The following is an 18,422-nucleotide window of genomic DNA, read 5'->3' on the forward strand; positions in this document are numbered from 1 at the left end:
TGTAAGGTTTATCAGCATAATTAAATGACTTGGAATTTATTCCATTCGTTTATCTTTTTTTTCTTAGTGTGTCAAACTGATGTATATTACTTTGTGTCAGTTTAAAAGAGAGTTGAGTTACCATCTTATTGGTGATCTTAATTAGTTTTTTTATAATCCAGATAATTGAGTGAAGTATCAAGAATCATATGACAAATACCTACCTAAACTCTTTCAAAATTGACAGCTATTAACATGTTATTTTTTAACAAAACAAATCATATAAAGTTAACATCATCTTTGTCCTCCTACCTGCCAAAGACAACAGCTACCGTGAATTTAAAGTGTAAGTTTTTAGTGTAGTTTTAATACTCTTACATATTTTATTCATGGATATATATGTGAAATATTGTTTTGTGTGTTCTGTAAAACCTTTATGTAAATGATATATTACAGTATCATAATTTCACTTATGTTTTGTAATCTACCCAAGCTCATATCAAACACAAATACATGTATGTGTTTGAGCACATGTCTGTTCCTTTTAACTGCTGTGTAGTGTTCTGTCACAACTTAACTACACTGTGTAATCCAGCCCCCATACTCTTTAGATGACTTCGAGTTTTTTTTGCTGTCACAGACTTTACTGGTTTGAACATACAGTGAACATGTACAAGAAGTAGAATTACTGGATCTTAGGGAATGTGTATGTTTGATTTTGCTAGATAAACACTAGAGTCTCCAAAGTGGCTATTACCATCTCTGTTACTCTCTAGGGATTGATCAAGAGTTTTCACTGTGCTGTATGTTCACCAGTACCCAGTAGCTTCAGGCTTTGAAAGTTTTCTATAGTCTAAAATGGTTTCTGATTTTTTTAATTCTCATTCTTCCTGATTATAGTAAGATGAAGCAGCTTTTCATATGTTTATTGGTCATTTATCTTTTGTTTTCTGCTCTTTTTATTGTTTTCCTTTTTCTTACTGATTTATATTTTGCAAAAGCTTTTCACATACTGCTAGTTATTATCTTGGTGCCATCTTTTGTCATATGGAAGTTTTACATTTTTATTTAGTCAAATATAAAATATGTAAATATATCCCTTTTAGTTTTTTTATGAAATTTTCTTTTATCCCAAGATCATAAAGTTTTTAAAAACATTTTCTTCTTACTGGCTTTAAGGTTTTCTTTTCATAAGTTTGATCTTTTATTAGCCTAGAGTGTTTTTGATGATTTCCTAAAGAGGAAATATTATTCTATTTTTATTCCATGTGGAAAGCCATTTTTTTAATAGTTCAGTTCTTTCTTCATTGATTCGTAATGGAATTTCTCTCATATATTGATGTCCCCTTTAAGAATGGCTCAATTTCTGAATGCTCTGTTTTATCTATTTGTCTCTTCCTATAGCAATACTATACTGTTTTAGTAGAAGCTTGTATTAAGTCGTGATATGTTGGACAATTTTCCCTTTTTTCTGGCGTATAACGTGATGTGCTGTATTTAGAACATGTATAGTTTATATTTTGGGGACTCTGTTTAATTATTGAAAACAATGATTTCGGTAGGTTTTTTTCAATTAGACATTAACAGTTCACTTGAATCAAGGTACATAAAGGACGAAAGGGGAACTGGAATTCACATTTATTGATCAGCTACTGAATATCAGGTGTTTCAAAAACATTATCTCATTTGATTCTAACAAAAGAATTGTAAGCTAGAAGTGGGCTCTATTTTATATATTGCAATATAATCTCAGAGAAGAAATAATGATTGCTAGATCTCTTTGAAGTGATGAATAAAAAGTACTTGGTTTGATATGCACACAAGTTAGTAATACAGATGAGTCTTTGTGTAATGGCTCAATCACTGAGTTAGCATTATATTAAAAATAAGACTTTTAATTAAAGTTTTAAAAACTTTCTGTAGTATATTGCACTGGGATTTCTGATGCCACCTCACCTTTCATACTGGCAAATGTATTGCGATTAAAAATTAAGCCCATAGCAATATTGATATCTGTATAGAAAAATACTCTGCCAGAATTACTGGATGCAGTATTTCCACCCTGGCTTAGCAATGGGACAGATTAGGGAAGCTGAGGAAATCTGGAACCTCTCACATTGGGATTTCATCATTTTTGAGAAACAATGATTTTCTCAACTTCCTTTCAATTGTATATCCATACTGATAGAGATTACACAAGATAAGTTTATTGAAGAATTTATTTAAACATTTACTTCAAAAGATTTAATGATTTGGAGGCATAATTTCTTTTTTTAAATGTTCCCCATCATTATCATCTTATAATAACTTGAATAATTCAGAATTTAATGTACTTAAAGCTTATTTTCAGTATTTCAAACATCTTGAATACATCATTCATGAAATTTTTTATTTAAACATGTTATTTTGAAAAATGTTTGACTTAGCATCAGATACTTGTTATTTTTAAGGACATAATATCAGTAATTTTCACTCTGTTTATTAAAGTTGTTGAAAAGAATATGAAACAATATCTTTTGAAATAAATTAGTATTGATTAAGCATTTAACATGTTAAGCTAAAAGCCTTGGTCTTTCATGGCAAGAACAGTTTTTTATTTAATACCCAACCAGTGCACTAAGTAGAAACTCAGTCATCCCCTCAGTGTAAATGAATAAATGAGTTATCTTTTTGCACTGTTGAGAAATAATGAATATTTTTTTTTTGCTTTCTGTAGGACAAATTTAAAAATTTTCCAAATGATTCATACATGTGGTATTTTAAAAAAATCAGATCACTGGGGGAGAATGGATACGTGTGTATGTGTGGCTGAGTCCCTTTGCTGTTCACCTGAGACTATCACAGCATTGTTAATTGGCTATATTAATACAAAAAAAACTCGGAGAAAATGAAATCAGGTAGAAGAGCTTCAGTTGTTAATCCAAGTCTCCCCCCACCACCCCGTTCTGCTCCCTGGAGTAAATCATGTGTTTTAACTGTTCCTGCATTCTTTTTTTATTAATCCTGTGATGGCTCAATGTATCTATAAAATATGCTTATACTGTTATTTATTGATATATCAGTATTAACACTACTGACTTCATGCAATGAGAGTTAAGAATTTACCTCACAGGTGGCCAGTAGGCACATAAAAAACTGCTCAACATTGCAGGGAACGTTGATCATCAGGGAAATGCAAATCAAAACCACCTCACTGTGAGAATGGCTATCGTTAAAAAGAACACAAGTAAAAACATGTTGGTAAGGATGTGGAGAGAAGGGAACCCTTTTGTATACTCTTGGTGGCGGTGTAAATTGGTACAGTCACTCTGGAAAATAGTATGGAGGTTTCAAAAAACTAGAAATAGAATTGCCATGTGATTCAGCAATTCCACTCCTAGGTATATGTTCTGGGAAAAAGAAATAACACTAATTTGAAAAGATGCATGCACCCCAGTGTTCACATCAGCATGATTTGCAGTTACCTAGAAATGGAAGCAGCCTCATTGTCCATCAGGACATGGTGTGAAATAAAGATCAGTACTGTATGATACTACTTACAGGTGGAATGTAAAATATACAATGAACTAGTGTATATATTCTTTTCTTAAAAAAGAAACAGACTCACAGATATAGAGAACAAACTAGTGGTTAAGAATAGGGAAAGGGAAGGGGGTAGATACAATTTAGGGGTAGGAGATTAAGAGGTACAAACTATTAGGTATAAAATAAGCTACAGGGATATACTGTACAACACAAGAAGTATCACCAATATTTTGTAATAACTTTAAATGAAGTATAACCTTAACAATAGTGAATCACTATGTTATGCTCCTATATAACTTATATAATATTGTACATCAATATACTTCTGTTTTTAAAGAGGGACGCTGAGTTACAAACTGTCAGAAATCAACACTCCTCCCAAAATAACTTACCTCACCTTATACTATCAGTGACTTTGAGTCTTTTCTTTAATTGCGTGTAGGCCAAATGTTGTATCATGACACACCTCTCTGTGATAGCGTGTTGCCGTGTCTGTCCTTCAGTTTCCATCTCTTCCACCTTCTAACTTCTCTCACCTAAACTTTTACTCTCTCGTCTTTCTCTTAATGTTAAAATACTTAAATTTTCTTTAATAGCCACTGCCTATTTTATATAGCTTAGTGCTTAACATTGAAAATTAATAAATAATTATGGTTATGTAATGGACTATGATTATGTGGGTAACATGTTGTTTCCTGTGTATTTTTTTTCCCCAAAGATTCACATTGACTTCTTCCCCCTTGCATTGGTTAACTTTATCACCTCCTCTTGTTATCTTAACTTTTCAAGAGAAGTGTCAACTCCGTCCAGTTTATCCTTGTTCCTGGAGCTCTCCAGCTTTCTGATCAAGCACTGATTGATTTCTCTCTAGGACTGCTGCACAGCTATAATCCTGAAACCTTTCTTCCCTGCTCTGTTGGTTTGGATCCAGTGTTCTCAAGATCTTACATCCTCGGTTTTCTCAGTTTATTCCCTTTGTTTCTGGAAAACATTCTGAAATGCTTCCTAGAAAAAGGCATAGGGAAGTAAATTTGTTTGAAAATGCCTTTACTTTTGCTTTTCAACTTAACTGATAGTTTGGCTAACACAGAATTTGAGGTTGAAAACTGTATTTTCTTGAAGCATTAATGGCACTGCTCTATTGTCTTCTTACATCTGTTTTACTAATAATAAGTTACTGTTACTCTTATTTTTTGGTAGGTGACCTAATTTTTCCCCACTAGCTTTTAAGAGCTTATTTTAACTTTTTATTTTGAAGTAATTCTATACTTACAGAGAAGTTGCAAAAATAGTAGAGAGAGGTCACAAATACCTTCATCTAGCTTCCTTTATTGGTAACGCCTACCATAATACAATGTTAAGAAATTAACATTGGTACAGGTCTACCAATTAAACTACAGGCTTCCCCACAAATATACTTTTTCTCTTCCAGGATTCAGTCCAGAGTACCACATTGCATTTATTTGTCATAGATCTTTACTCCTGAAGTCTGTGAAATTTCATTTTTTTTCCCCTGATCTTTTTCTTACCTTAACACTTTAGGTAAGATGAGGTATCTTGTAGAATATCCCTCAATTTGAGCTTGCCTGATATTTTCTCATGATTAGACTGAGGTTATGAATTGTTTGTGTCTAATTGCATCTATCAGGGAGTACATGATGTCAATATGTCTTATTATTGGTGATGTTAATGTTAATGAGTTAGTTAAGATAGTACTTGCTAGGTATATCCACTATAAGGTTTTTCTTTTTTCCTTTCCATGTGTTGTTTATTAAAGCAAGTGAGTAGGTCCATTCAGTATTCAAGGGGAAATTTTATTAAGCTCCATAGCCTAGAGGGAAGTGCATCAAAAAATTTGTGGACTTAACCATAATAGTTAGTAAATATGTTGGAGGCTATTCTTTGAGTCTACACAAATGTCCTGCTTTTTTCTTTAAAGAAAATACTATTTTCACTTTTAGCATTCCTCATTGTATCTTGCCTGAAGATACAATGTAATGTTCTGTGTGATGTTACTATGGTGTACTAAAGACTATTTTCTCTTCCCTTCACTGTTCGTATAATTTTTAGTTGTGCCTCTTGTGTAATGAAGATTTATACTTTCTTCCCCAATGATTTGTTTATTCCGTCATTTATTTTCACCACTATGGTATGGGTGGAAGTTCGTGACATTGTACAGGAGACAGGGAGCAAGACCATCCCCAAGAAAAAGAAATGAAAAAAACAAAATGGCTGCCTGAGGAGGCCTTACCAATAGCTGTGAAAAGAGAAGCAAAAAGCAAAGGAGAAAAGGAAAGATATATCCATTTGAATGCAGAGTTCCAAAGAATAGCAAGGAGAGATAAGAAAGCCTTCCTCAGTGATCAGTGCAAAGAAATAGAGGAAAACAATAGAATGGGAAAAACTAGAGATGTCTTCAAGAAAATTAGAGATACCAAGGGAATATTTCATGCAAAGATGGTCTCAATAAAGGACATAAATGGTATGGACCTAACAGAAGCAGAAGAGACTAAGAAGAGGTGGCAAGAATACACAGAAGAACTGTACAAAAAAGATCTTCACGACCCAGATAACCGTGATGGTGTGATCACTCACCTAGAGCCAGACATCCTGGAATGTGAAGTCAAATGGGCCTCAGGAACCATCACTATGAACAAAGCTAGTGGAGGTGATGCAATTCCAGTTGAGCTATTTCAAATCCTAAAAGATGATGCTGTGAAAGTGCTGCACTCAATATGCCAGCAAATTTGGAAAACTCAACAGTCGCCACAGGACTGGAAAAGGTCAGTTTTCATTCTAGTCCCAAAGAAAGGCAATGCCAAAGAATGCTCAAACTACCACACAATTGCACTCATCTCACATACTAGTAAACTAATGCTCAAAATTCTCCAAACCAGCCTTCAACAATATGTGACCTGTGAACTTCCAGATGTTCAAGCTGGTTTTAGAAAAGGCAGAGGAACCAGAGATCAAATTGCCAACATCCGCTGGATCATCAAGAAAGCAAGAGAGTTCCAGAAAAGCATCTATTTCTGCTTTATTGACTATGCCAAAGCCTTTGACTGTGTGGGTCACCACAAACTGTGGAAGTTTCTGAAAGAGATGGAAATACCGGACCACCTGACCTGCCTCTTGAGAAACCTGTATGCAGGTCAGGAAGCAACAGTTAGAACTGGACATGGAACAACAGACTGGTTCCAAATAGGAAAAGGAGTACGTCAAGGCTGTATATTGTCACCCTGCTTATTTAACTCATATGCAGAGTACATCATGAGGAATGCTGGGCTGAAGTAACGCTGGAATCAAGATTACCAGGAGAAATCTCAATAACCTCAGATATGCAGATGACATCACCCTTAAGGCAGAAAGTGAAGAAGAACTAAAGAGCCTCTTGATGATTCATATCAATGTATGACAAAACCCACTGAAATGTTGTGAAGTAATTAGCCTCCAACTAAGAAAAAAAAAAAAAGTTAATCAATATAAAATAAAAAAAAAAAAAGAAAGAGTGAAAGAGGAGAGTGAAAAAGTTGGCTTAAAGCCTAACATTCAGAAAACTAAGATCATGGCATCCGATCTCATCACTTCATGGTAAATTGATGGGGAAACAGTGGCTGACTTTATTTTGGGGGGCTGCAAAATCATTGCAGATGGTGATTGCAGCCATGAAATTAAAAGACGCTTACTCCCTGGAAGGAAAATTATGACCAACTTAGACAGCATAGTAAAAAGCAGAGACATTACTTTGTCAGTAAAGGTATGTCTAGTCAAGGCTATGGTTTTTCCAGTAGTAATGTATAGATGTGAAAGTTGGACTATAAAGAAAGCTGAGCGCCGAAGAATTGATGCTTTTGAACTGTGGTGTTGGAGAAGATTCTTGAGAGTCCCTTGGGCTGCAGGAAGATCCAACCAGTCCATCCTAAAGGAAATCAGTCTGTGTGTTCATTGGAATGACTGATGTTGAAGATGAAACTCCAATACTTTGGCCACCTGATTCAGAGAGCTGACTCATTAGAAAAGACCCTCATGCTGGGAAAGATTGAAGGTGGGGAGAGGAGGGGACGACAGAGGATATGATGGTTGGATGGCATCACCAACTCAATGGACATGAGTTTGAGTGAACTCCGGGAGTTGGTGATGGACAGGGAGGCCTGGCATGCTGCAGTCCATGGGGTTGCAAAGAGTCGGACACAAATGAGCAACTGAACTGAACTGATGATATTTGTTCATGGATATTTGTTTTTTGAGTTATCATCCAATTTCATCATTACAAGCACATCTCAGAGATAGTCCCATTTTGGTTCCAGACGACCTCAGTGAAGTGTGAATATCTCAGTAAAGCCAGTCACACTAATTTTTTGGTCCCGCAGTGCATGTGGAAGTTAGGTTTACATAATACTATAGTCTATTTAAGCATACAGAAGTGTTACATCTTGGAGAAGGAAATGGAAACCCACTTCAGTATTCTTGCCTGGGAAATTATGAACAGAGACGCGTGGTGGGCTATAGTCCCTGTAGTTGCAAAAGGAGTCAGACATAGCTTAGCGACTAACAACAGCAGCATTCTAAAAAACAATGTATCTTAATTTTAAAATGCTTTATTGCTGTAAAAAAGAAAAAGTCAACTGTCATTTGAGCCGTCAGTGAGTTGTGACATCAAAGATCAGTGATCACATATCAGCCTAACAAATATAAAATAATGGAAAAATGTGAAATATTTCAGTTACCAAAATGTTACACAGAGATACGAAGTGAGCAGATGCTGTTGGGAAAATGGTGCTGATAGACTTGCTGGATACAGATTACTACTAACATTCAATTTAAAAAAAAAGTATTTGCAAAGCACAGTAAAGGAAAGCATAATAAAACCAGATATTCCTGTATTCCTTATCTTCCTCACTTTGTTCTATTTCTGGCCATTGAAAGTTATTTCAGATTGCCTTCTCCATCCTTTTGATATGCCCTCATCCTGAGCTTTCTTTTAATCTTTAGTATTCTGTTAATTTCATAATTATGCATGTAGCATAGGTTTTCATTTATGGTATAGTTCTGGATGAAATTTTCAATTCTGGGTCCTCCCCCACCACCCTACATCCACTCATTCACCCTTTTTTATTTTTTGCTCATTTTGAACTCTTACTAGATGTATGTTGGACTCCCTATATTGATTTTTTTTACACCTTTTCTTTTACTTGTCTTTTTACCTTTTTCTATATTTTCAATGAAATTCCTTAGCTTTAGCTTCAGGTATTTTTGTTGAATTGTTTTTTAATTTCCAAGAGTGATTTTTCTTTTTTTTTTTTTCCCATTTATTTTTATTCGTTGGAGGCTAATTACTTTACAATATTGTAGTGGTTTTTGCCATACATTGACATGAATCAGCCATGGATTTACATGTATTCCCCATCCTCATCCCCCCTCCCACCTCCCTCCCCACCTGATCCCTCTGGGTCTTCCCAGTGCACCAGCCCTGAGCACTTGTCTCATGCATCCAACCTGGGCTGGTGATCTGTTTCACCCTTGATAATATACATCTTGTTCTTATTGTATAAATACAGGCGCTTACTGGAAGTCTCTTGTTTCCTCCAAGGTCATATTTTCTTTGTATTTCGCTTTGTCTGCGGTAGGCTTACGTGCATTGTCCAGTGATCCCGGGCTTTTGTTTAAATAGATGGTGGTGATGATGAAGGTGACTGACAAATATTTAAGTGAATGATTGTGAAATCATTGTTAACTTCTTTTTAGGAAATTGGGTAGGGGCACTGTGTGTTATATTGAAAGGGACCTAATTATCAATGTGTAGTATATTACAGTGTGGGACCATATTTCTTCAGGTAGAAATTCTCAAATATTTTGCCCCAATTTTTTAACAGTAGGGCTAATATTCCATGTATAGGCTTCAGTTTACTGTTTTATAATCCATGTCTCCCTCTCATTATTTTAGTTCCATCCTTCTACAGAGTTCTACAAAAGACAAATTGGCTCTTTTTTAGAATATATGCTCTTCCTTGATAATCTCTATTCTTATTTGCAGAAATGTGATGTGGTTAAACTTACATAACAATGCATAATAGAAGTGAGTTTCACAGGACTTTTTTTCCTTTTGTTCTACCAACTTTGGCACTGTGGGCCCTGAATAGCAGGTATAAACAGCAAACACTGTAGGAGAAACCATGTATATCTGGCAAGAGAGCAGAGCAAAGGGGCGCTTGACTCCAAGGCCAGCCTGTTTGTGGGTTGCACTGTAGTAGTGTCTGCAGAAGCAGCTAAAATATTGAGAAAATACCTTTATCTTTGGTTAGAGGAATCAGGAAATATTGGGCCCTTGTTTTTCAGTGAATATGAGGGGAATTACTTTTTTTTTTCCCGTTCTTTGTCATTTCACTCTGAAGGTAATGCCAACCATGATGTATGTGCAGGACAGTGAAGGAACCCCCCTCGCCAGCCCCCAGAATACTGGCTTTCTGGCCAGAGAATCCAGAAAAAAAGGACACCTGGGGGTTGGAGAGTTTGAGGATAAGTTTGTAGAGATCTGTAAAAGGTGATCCCCTACTTTCTGTATGGAATAAAGTTAAGTTCTGGACTCAACTCTGAGCTGTACATGCACAGAACAATCGCCAAGAACCATAGCAGAGGCCTCAAAGACTGAAGTGTATTATAAACCACCACCTAATTTCTGACACGTGCTGGGCATACTCAAAGAGCATAATAAAATGTTTAAAAATAAATTAATATTGAAATTACTGATCAAAGAAGGCAAGCTGTCATTTTTAGTATGAACCTAAAGGGTTGTTTTGCTAAAATAGAACTGTTCTCTAGAGGATTTGTAATAGAACCCAGAATCACCATAACATAATATAAAAAATGTCCAGGATACAATCCAAAATTACTCAGTGTCAAGATGATCCACATGTTAGAATTATTAGATGAAGACTTGTTAAGAATTGGCAAAGGATCTGGACACTTCACTAAAGAAAATATACATGTGACAGATAAGCACATGAAAAGATGTTCAGCAGCATCTTTTATTTGGGGGAATGCAAATTAATACTGCCATAAGATACCTGTCACCTATTAGAATGGCTAAAATAAAAAATAAGAACATCAAAATCCTGACAATTAGAAGTACTGACAAAATTGCAGAGCTGGAACTTTATTGCTGGTGGGAATGCAAAATGACATGGCACTTTTGAAAAACATTTTGGAATTTTCTTATAAAAGTTAAACATACACTTAACCATATCCACTCCCAAGTATTCACCCTAGCTTTGAATATACATGACAGATTTATTTATAATCACCCAAAACTGCATACAACCCTAATATCCTTCAGCTGGTAAATGAATGAAATGTTGTGGTATATCCATATGTTGGAGGAGTACTCCACAGAGTAGAGGAATGAATCATTAATACACAAAACCACATGGATGAAAAATCAAAACTGTACAAATGGAGAACAGATCAGTGTTTCCTAATGTGTGATGGAGGAGAGTTTGACTGTGAAAAAAATATCAAGAAGAAATTTCTTTAAGTGAAAGCAGTTCTTCTATATTGGAAGTTTGGTGATAGCTACATGACTTAATGTGTTTATCCAAACTCATAGAACTATGTAGAAAAAAGAATGAATTTTACTGTATGCAAATTGAAACATTTTCAAAAGCATGAGACAGTATTATCTTTGAGAAATTGCAGTCTAAAAATTGAGGGAGATTTTCTGGTTAATTTTTATTTTAACAGTCCCAAAGAATTTGTTGCTCAGCCTCACACATATGCCTCATGCAGTGTGTCTAGAGCCAAAGGGACTCCTGAAAACAATTCTGTGCATTTCCACCATTTTATAAATAAAGACTAAATGTAAGTCTTAAGAGGTTGATTGGCTTCTTTATGAAGGCTTGAAACTTAGGTCCTTGAGCCAAGTTGAGTTACATAGTGATGAGTTAGAATGAGCCACTGAAGCAATAAATTCAGACCGGCAGTCACAGTAGTAGTTAACATATCTGATCTTCAGTGTGCTGGGTTTCTGAAGGCTTTGTGAAATCCACTTTCTCATTTCATCCTTTGAACAGTAACATGATATAGGTATTTCTGCTATTCCCAGTTAAAAATGAAGAAACTGAGAATTGGAGAGAGAAGTTGCCAGGAAATTACATGATTGGTCGGTGGAGCAGAGTCAGAATTTTTATCTTGAACTAGAAGCTAACTTATACAAGAAAGAAGATACGATGTCAGGATGTACAAGCAGTTCAGTGTTTTGGAACCATGATGTTTGTGACAATAGATTAAAAAAGGTAGGCAGAGATCAATAGGAAGTTACATATATTTGATTTGTTTTTGTTTTTGTTTTTTTTCTGCAACTATAGGAAATGAGGAACCATTGGAAGTTTCAGCTAATAATCAGATGGTCACCTTTTCATTTTCAACCATTTGATATTTGTATGGAGGACAGATTTCTAGGGAATAACTTTGAGACCAATTAGCAAAGACAGTAGGAACTTTTGGTAAGATCCTAATAAAACAGAATTTGTAAGGTGTATTTGGGACCAGTTTAAGAGATGTCTGTGTAATAAAATTAACAGTAGTTGGTGACTGATTAAATATGAGAAAAGAGATGAAAGGTACCAATGATGACTACTGCAGTTGAAATGGAGAATTCAGGGAAAGGGTGGATATAGTGTGGAATGTCTGTCTCTCTTCGCTTCTGTTGATTTTGCTTCTTGTGGTTTGGAGCTCTTTTGGTAGGTACTTACATGTCACTAAGTGTTACAGCTTCTTGGTGGAGTGATACTTTTATTATTATAAAGTACCCTTCCTTATCTCTAGTAGTAATTTTTATCTTACCGGTCTAGTATTAGTATAGCTATTTCAACTCTCTGTTTGCACAGTATATCTGTTTTCCATCCTTTTAGCCTCCTCATGTCTTTGAATTTAAAGATAGCTTCTCTTAGATAGCATATAGGTGTGTCATTTTTTTAAAAAATCTATCCTGTCAGTTTCTGCCTTTTGGAGAGTTTAATTCATATTTAATGCAATTACTGTTAAAGACTTCTGCCATTTTAGTGTTTGTTTTCTATTTGTCTTCATGTCTTCTTTTTTGTTCCTGAGTTTCTCCATTATTGACATTTTGTGTTAAACAAATACTGCTCATGTTATTTTAATTACTTTTTAATTTCTTATAATATATATAGGTATAGGTATGTATATATGTATGTGTATATATTTATATATATATATGTTTTATATATATATGTAATTTTCTTAGTGGTTCCTGCTTTGGGTATTATAGTTCACATCTTTTAACAGTCTAATTTGGATTAATACCAGCTTTATTTCAGTAGCATGCAAAAACTTTCTTCTACATAGTTCTGCCTCCACTTACACTGTTACTTTCACTAATTACAGCTTTGTATATGGTGTACCCCTCAACACAGATTTATAAGTATTATGCAGTCTTGTTTGAAACTAGATAGGGGGAAATGAGTAAACAATGCATTTATACTGTCTTTTGTATTTGTATAGTTTATTCACCTGGCATTCTTTTATTTTTTCATGTGTATTCTAGTTATCATTTAGTATCTTTTTATTTCAGCCTGAAGGACCCACCCCTTTTAACATTTCTTATAGGTGTGACGGGTTCCTTCAGTCTTTTATCAATCTGGAAACATCTTAGTTTTGAAAGATATTTTTGCTGTGTATAAAATTCTTGGTTGATAGGTTTTTTTATTTCACCTCATTGTATATATCATCCTGTTGCTTCAGACCTCCATGATCTCTATGAAAAACAAATCAGCTGATTTTCTTAATGATGATCCTTTGTAGGTGATAAGTCACTTCTCTCTTGCTGCTTCTAGATTTTTTTTTTTTTAACAGTTTGATTATTATGTGTCTCAGTGTGAATTTCTTTTTGTTTAACCTACTTAAAGTTAGTTATGGTTCTTCCGTGTGTATATTAATGTTTTTCATCAAATTTGGGGAATTTTCAGACCAGTTATCTCTCCGTCTTTTCTGAGAGGCTTTGTGTGCATGTTGTGGCACCCTTAGCTCTCAGCCAGACAATGCTCGTTCTCTTCCTTCTTTTGTGGAGCCTCGAAGGATAGGTAGGCTCTATAAGTGAGAGCTTGGTTCTTCTCAACCTTTCTCCTGAGAATGTTCACAGCCCTAAACATGTATGTGGCTTCTACCTTCCAAGGAGTATGTCAGAACTTTTTAGAGCCCCTATGGCTATCTCATACCTCTGAGCTTTTTAAAATTTTTTGTTTATCTATTTCTTATTTGGCTCAAGTGTTAGTCATTGTTTCAGGTATCCACGAAGTTAAAATACTTGTCTGTAATTGTTTTAGACAAACACATGCTCTTCTCTATTCCTGGAGGAAGACTTTTTGCATTGGAGCACTTCCAAGGAATGTTCACTGCAGCAGTATTTTAAGTCCTCCAAAGACGCAATGATGATTCTTTGGGAACGAAGTTTTGAAAGGGCTCTCACTCTGTTCTGCTCCCTCTGGTGGCTACCAAGCTGCTGGGAAATAGTAAGTGGAACTAGCAAGTTAAATCACCATAAAACTTGCTATTCTTATCAAGATTTAGCCATTTTCCTTATAAAACACTCCTGAGTTACAGGAACCCTTGGTTAATTTCCAGAGTCTAAATAAGTTGATTTGATTGTTTATTTTTCCCCCAGTTTTCTGAGTCTTTTCACAGAGGAGTTAAGTTTTGGTCACCGTTTTTACTGATATTGCCTCTTGCATATTTTGGGGAGGAATTCCCCTTTTATTTCTGAGAATTATAAGGATTGGAAAGTTAATGAGTTCTTTCTGTGACATGTTGAATGATGCTTTCTGTGGCACATCTGGGAGATCAAATTCCTGTTTGAGGACTGTATCCTGATGGAGCCATCCATTCTTAGATGATAGTTAAAACCATTAGAGTAGATAAGATTGCCTTTTTAAAAAGTATTAATGAGGAAATGACCAAAAGGGCTTCTCTTGTTTGAGCAGATAATTGCTGAAGGAGGAAATGAAAAAATTCTCATGATGTAGATTGATGTCTACAAATTTTATGGTCTCAAATCTCAGGCAGTCTCTCAGAATAGCCTATCAATCTTACTCTTTTTTTCAGCTTTCACATTACCTTAGTAATTATCTAAACCTTCTCAAGTCTTTTTTTTTTTTTAGCACATTATTTAACAGTTTTATTTTAAAAATAAAGTCATTACACTCAGCATCAATAATAATGATAACAGCCATGTGACTCATAGGTTTCTAAATATTTTCACTCTCATACTTTAGCACCCTCAAGTCTTCTATCTCTCGTTACTCCCACTTAACTTTCCCTTATCTGTCTTCTACTTTAAGAAAACTTAAGCCACATAACTTCTCTCAAATTATCATTTCTCCCTCTTTTAATTTACTTTTATCCCCAGTTAATGATAGGGGAGAATTAAGTGTACTTACGAAAAGAAGGGGTGTCCAGGAGGGACTGATAGGGCCATCCCAGTAGGCATTGGAGGGATCCAGGGACTAAGGTTTCTCAGTTTGAATAATTAGGTTTTAAGAACAAATCAAAATACAATTTCTGTAAAGTGAGTTATATATAAAAGTCTGGAAAGAAATTGTATAGATGCTACAGATGGATGTTTGATGAAGTTATCCATTGAGCAATGGGTGTGTTTTTTGCTTTGCTATAACAAATGCCATACATTTAAAAATGTCCCTGTAGTAGGTTGAATTGTGTCTCCCAGAAAGAGAGACAGTTCCTACTCCGTAGAATTTGTGAATGTGACGTTATTGGGAGATAGTTCTTTGCAGATGAGATGCATTAAGAGGAAGTTATAACTATGCCGGGTGCCTAGCATTTCGGACCTAGTGGGCGTTAAATCCAGTGACAGACATCTGTATAATAAAAAGATGATATACGGGGGGCAAGACCACGTGAAGGCAGAGGGAAGCACTGGAGAGCTGCACCTACAAGCCAGCCAGTGCCAAGGATTGCCAGAAGTCACCCCCAGCTAGGAGGAGGCAAAGAAGGGTTCTCCTCTGGAGCCTTTGGTGGGAGAATTGTGCTGCTGACGCCTTGGTTTTTGGCATCTAGTTCCATAGCTGTGAGAGAGTGAGTATCTGTTGCCTTTAAGCCACACAGTTTATGATTTTTTGTTTTTGTTTTGTTTTTTATACTAGCCCTTGAAAACTAATAAAATCTCTTAGCTCTCTCTTGAAATTATTTTAATTGGTAAATATGCAGATATGTTATCAAATGACAGGCTTTGAAAAATATTCATAAAATGTGTTTTTTACATTGTATTAGCTTAGGTTTGAGGGTAACATGAAAATGAAATTATAGGTAGGACTCTGACAGCTAGATAATTGTCTCTTGATGGATTACCTCAAATAAATAAAATTTAAAAGATGTTTTATTCCATTCATCCCTTCAAATCTAGGATTCCATTTGAAAATCTCAGCTAATTTTTTTCTGAGAGAAATACTGTTATATCATGTTAGGAAATAATCTGCATAATTTCTAAGTTTGCATCTTCTTCTTACATCCTTTTTATATGTATAAATATATATAGTAGTACATATAAATACTGTATTTGAATAATCGTGTCATACAGCATGGCATTTTATTAATAATCTAGATAAAATATGCAGGTTTTTTATGTTCAATTTATTAAACCAAAGTCGTTTTGGTTACATCCTTTAGATTTTCTTAGAGAAAAAAAAAATTTGAAATTTCTTCTTGACATGCTTTTGATACTTGAAGATATTTTACAGATCTTGATCCATTATAGATCAACTGTAATTTACTTTTTGAATTGTGCTTTACCTTTTTCAAGATTATATCTTTATTAGTTTTCTACTGCTCCCAAGACAAGCTATCACAAATTTAGCAGCTTAAAACACACTTTTTTATATAGCTGTTTAAGTCCGAAGTCTTAGTAGGCTTAGCTTGAGTCCTCTGCTTAACATCTCACAAAGTTGAAATCAGGGTGTTGAATTATTAGAGAAATGCAAATCAAAACCACAACGAGGTACCATTTCACGCCAGTCAGAATGGCTGCTATCCAAAAGTCTACAAGCAATAAATGCTGGAGAGGGTGTGGAGAAAAGGGAACCCTCTTACACTGTTGTTGGGAATGCAAACTAGTACAGCCACTATGGAGAACAGTGTGGAGATTCCCTAAAAAACTGGAAATAGAACTGCCGTATGCCCCAGCAGTCCCACTCCTGGGCATACACACTGAGGAAACCAGATCTGAAAGAGACACGTGTACCCCAGTGTTCATCGCAGCACTGTTTAAAATAGCCAGGATTTGGAAGCAACCTAGATGCCCGTCAGCAGACGAAGGGATAAGAAAGCTGTGGTACATATACACCATGGAATATTACTCAGCCATTAAAAAGAATACATTTGAATCAGTTCTAATGAGGTGGATGAAACTGGAGCCCATTATACAGAGTGAAGTAAGCCAGAAAGAAAAACACCAATACAGTATACTAGCGCATATATATGGAATTTAGAAAGATGGTAATGATAACCCTATATGCAAGACAGAAAAAGAGAGACAGGTGTATAGAACAGACTTTTGGACTCTGTGGGAGAAGGCGAGGGTGGGATGATCTGAGAGAATAGCATTGAAACATGTATATTATCAATTGTGAAACAGATCACCAGACCAGGTTTGATGCATGAGACAAGTGCTTGGGGCTGGTGCACTAGGATGACCCAGAGGGATGGGATGGGGAGGCAGGTGCGAGGGGGTTTCAGGATGGGGAACACATGTAAATCCATGGCTGATTCATATCAATGTATGGCAAAAACCACTGCAATATTGTAAAGTAATTAGCCTCCAACTAATATAAAAGCCTCTTGATGAAAGTGAAAGAGGAGAGTGAAAAAGTTGGCTTAAAGCTCAACATTCAGAAAACTAAGATCATGGCATCTGGTCCCATCACTTCATGGCAAATAGATGGGGAAACAGTGGAAGTAGTGTCAGACTTTATTTTTGGGGGCTCCAAAATCACTGCAGATGATGATTGCAGCCATGAAATTAAAAGATGCTTACTCCCTGGAAGGAAAGTTATGACCAACCTAGACAGCATATTAAAAAGCAGAGACATTACTTTGCCAACAAAGGTCCGTCTAGTCAAGGCTATGGTTTTTCCATTGGTCATATATGGATGTGAGAGTTGGACTGTGAAGAAAGCTGAGCGCCGAAGAATTGATGCTTTTGAACTGTGGTGTTGGAGAAGTCTCTTGAGAGTCCCTTGGACTGCAAGGAGATCCAACCAGTCCATCCTAAAGGAGATCAGTCCTGGGTGTTCATTGGAAGGACTGATGCTAAAGCTGAAACTCCAATACTTTGGCCTCCTGATGCGAAGAGTTGACTCATTGGAAAAGACCCTGATGCTAGGAGGGACTGGGGGCAGGAGGAGAAGGGGACGACAGAGGATGAGATGGCTGGATGGCATCACTGACTCGATGGGCATGAGTTTGAGTCAACTCCGGGAGTTGTTGATGGACAGGGAGTCCTGGTGTGCTGCGATTCATGGGGTCGCAAAGAGTCAGACACGACTGAGTGACTGAACTGAACTGAATATAAATAAATGAAAATACATATATAAATAAAAGCAAAACAAGATATCAGGGTGATGACTGGGTCATGTTCCCAACTGAAGTCTTTGGGGAAGCATCTGCTTCCAGACATATTCACACTGACAATCAAATTCAGTGTTCACTGTTGTAGGATGTTGGTCCTTGTTTCCTTGCTGTCTGTCAGTGGGGGCTAATGTTTGCTCCTGGAGGTGACCCACATTCCTTCTCATACTTTCCATGTGGAAACCACCCCCATCCCCACTCCCAGCCAGCAGCAACAGGTCAGGTTCTTCTCACACTTCTAATTTCTCCTGCTGCATTTTTCTGACTCC

General features: G+C 36.0%; 1 protein-coding gene across 2 annotated transcripts in view; it reads left to right on the forward strand.

Moving 5' to 3' along the window:
* Positions 1 to 18,422, forward strand: part of SP4 (Sp4 transcription factor) — an 80,895-nt gene that overhangs the window by 55,026 nt on the left and 7,447 nt on the right. The gene's annotated exons all lie outside the window — the stretch shown is intronic.

Source organism: Cervus elaphus, chromosome 18 (assembly GCF_910594005.1).
Source record: "Cervus elaphus chromosome 18, mCerEla1.1, whole genome shotgun sequence".
Classification (NCBI taxonomy): Eukaryota; Metazoa; Chordata; class Mammalia; order Artiodactyla; family Cervidae; genus Cervus; species Cervus elaphus.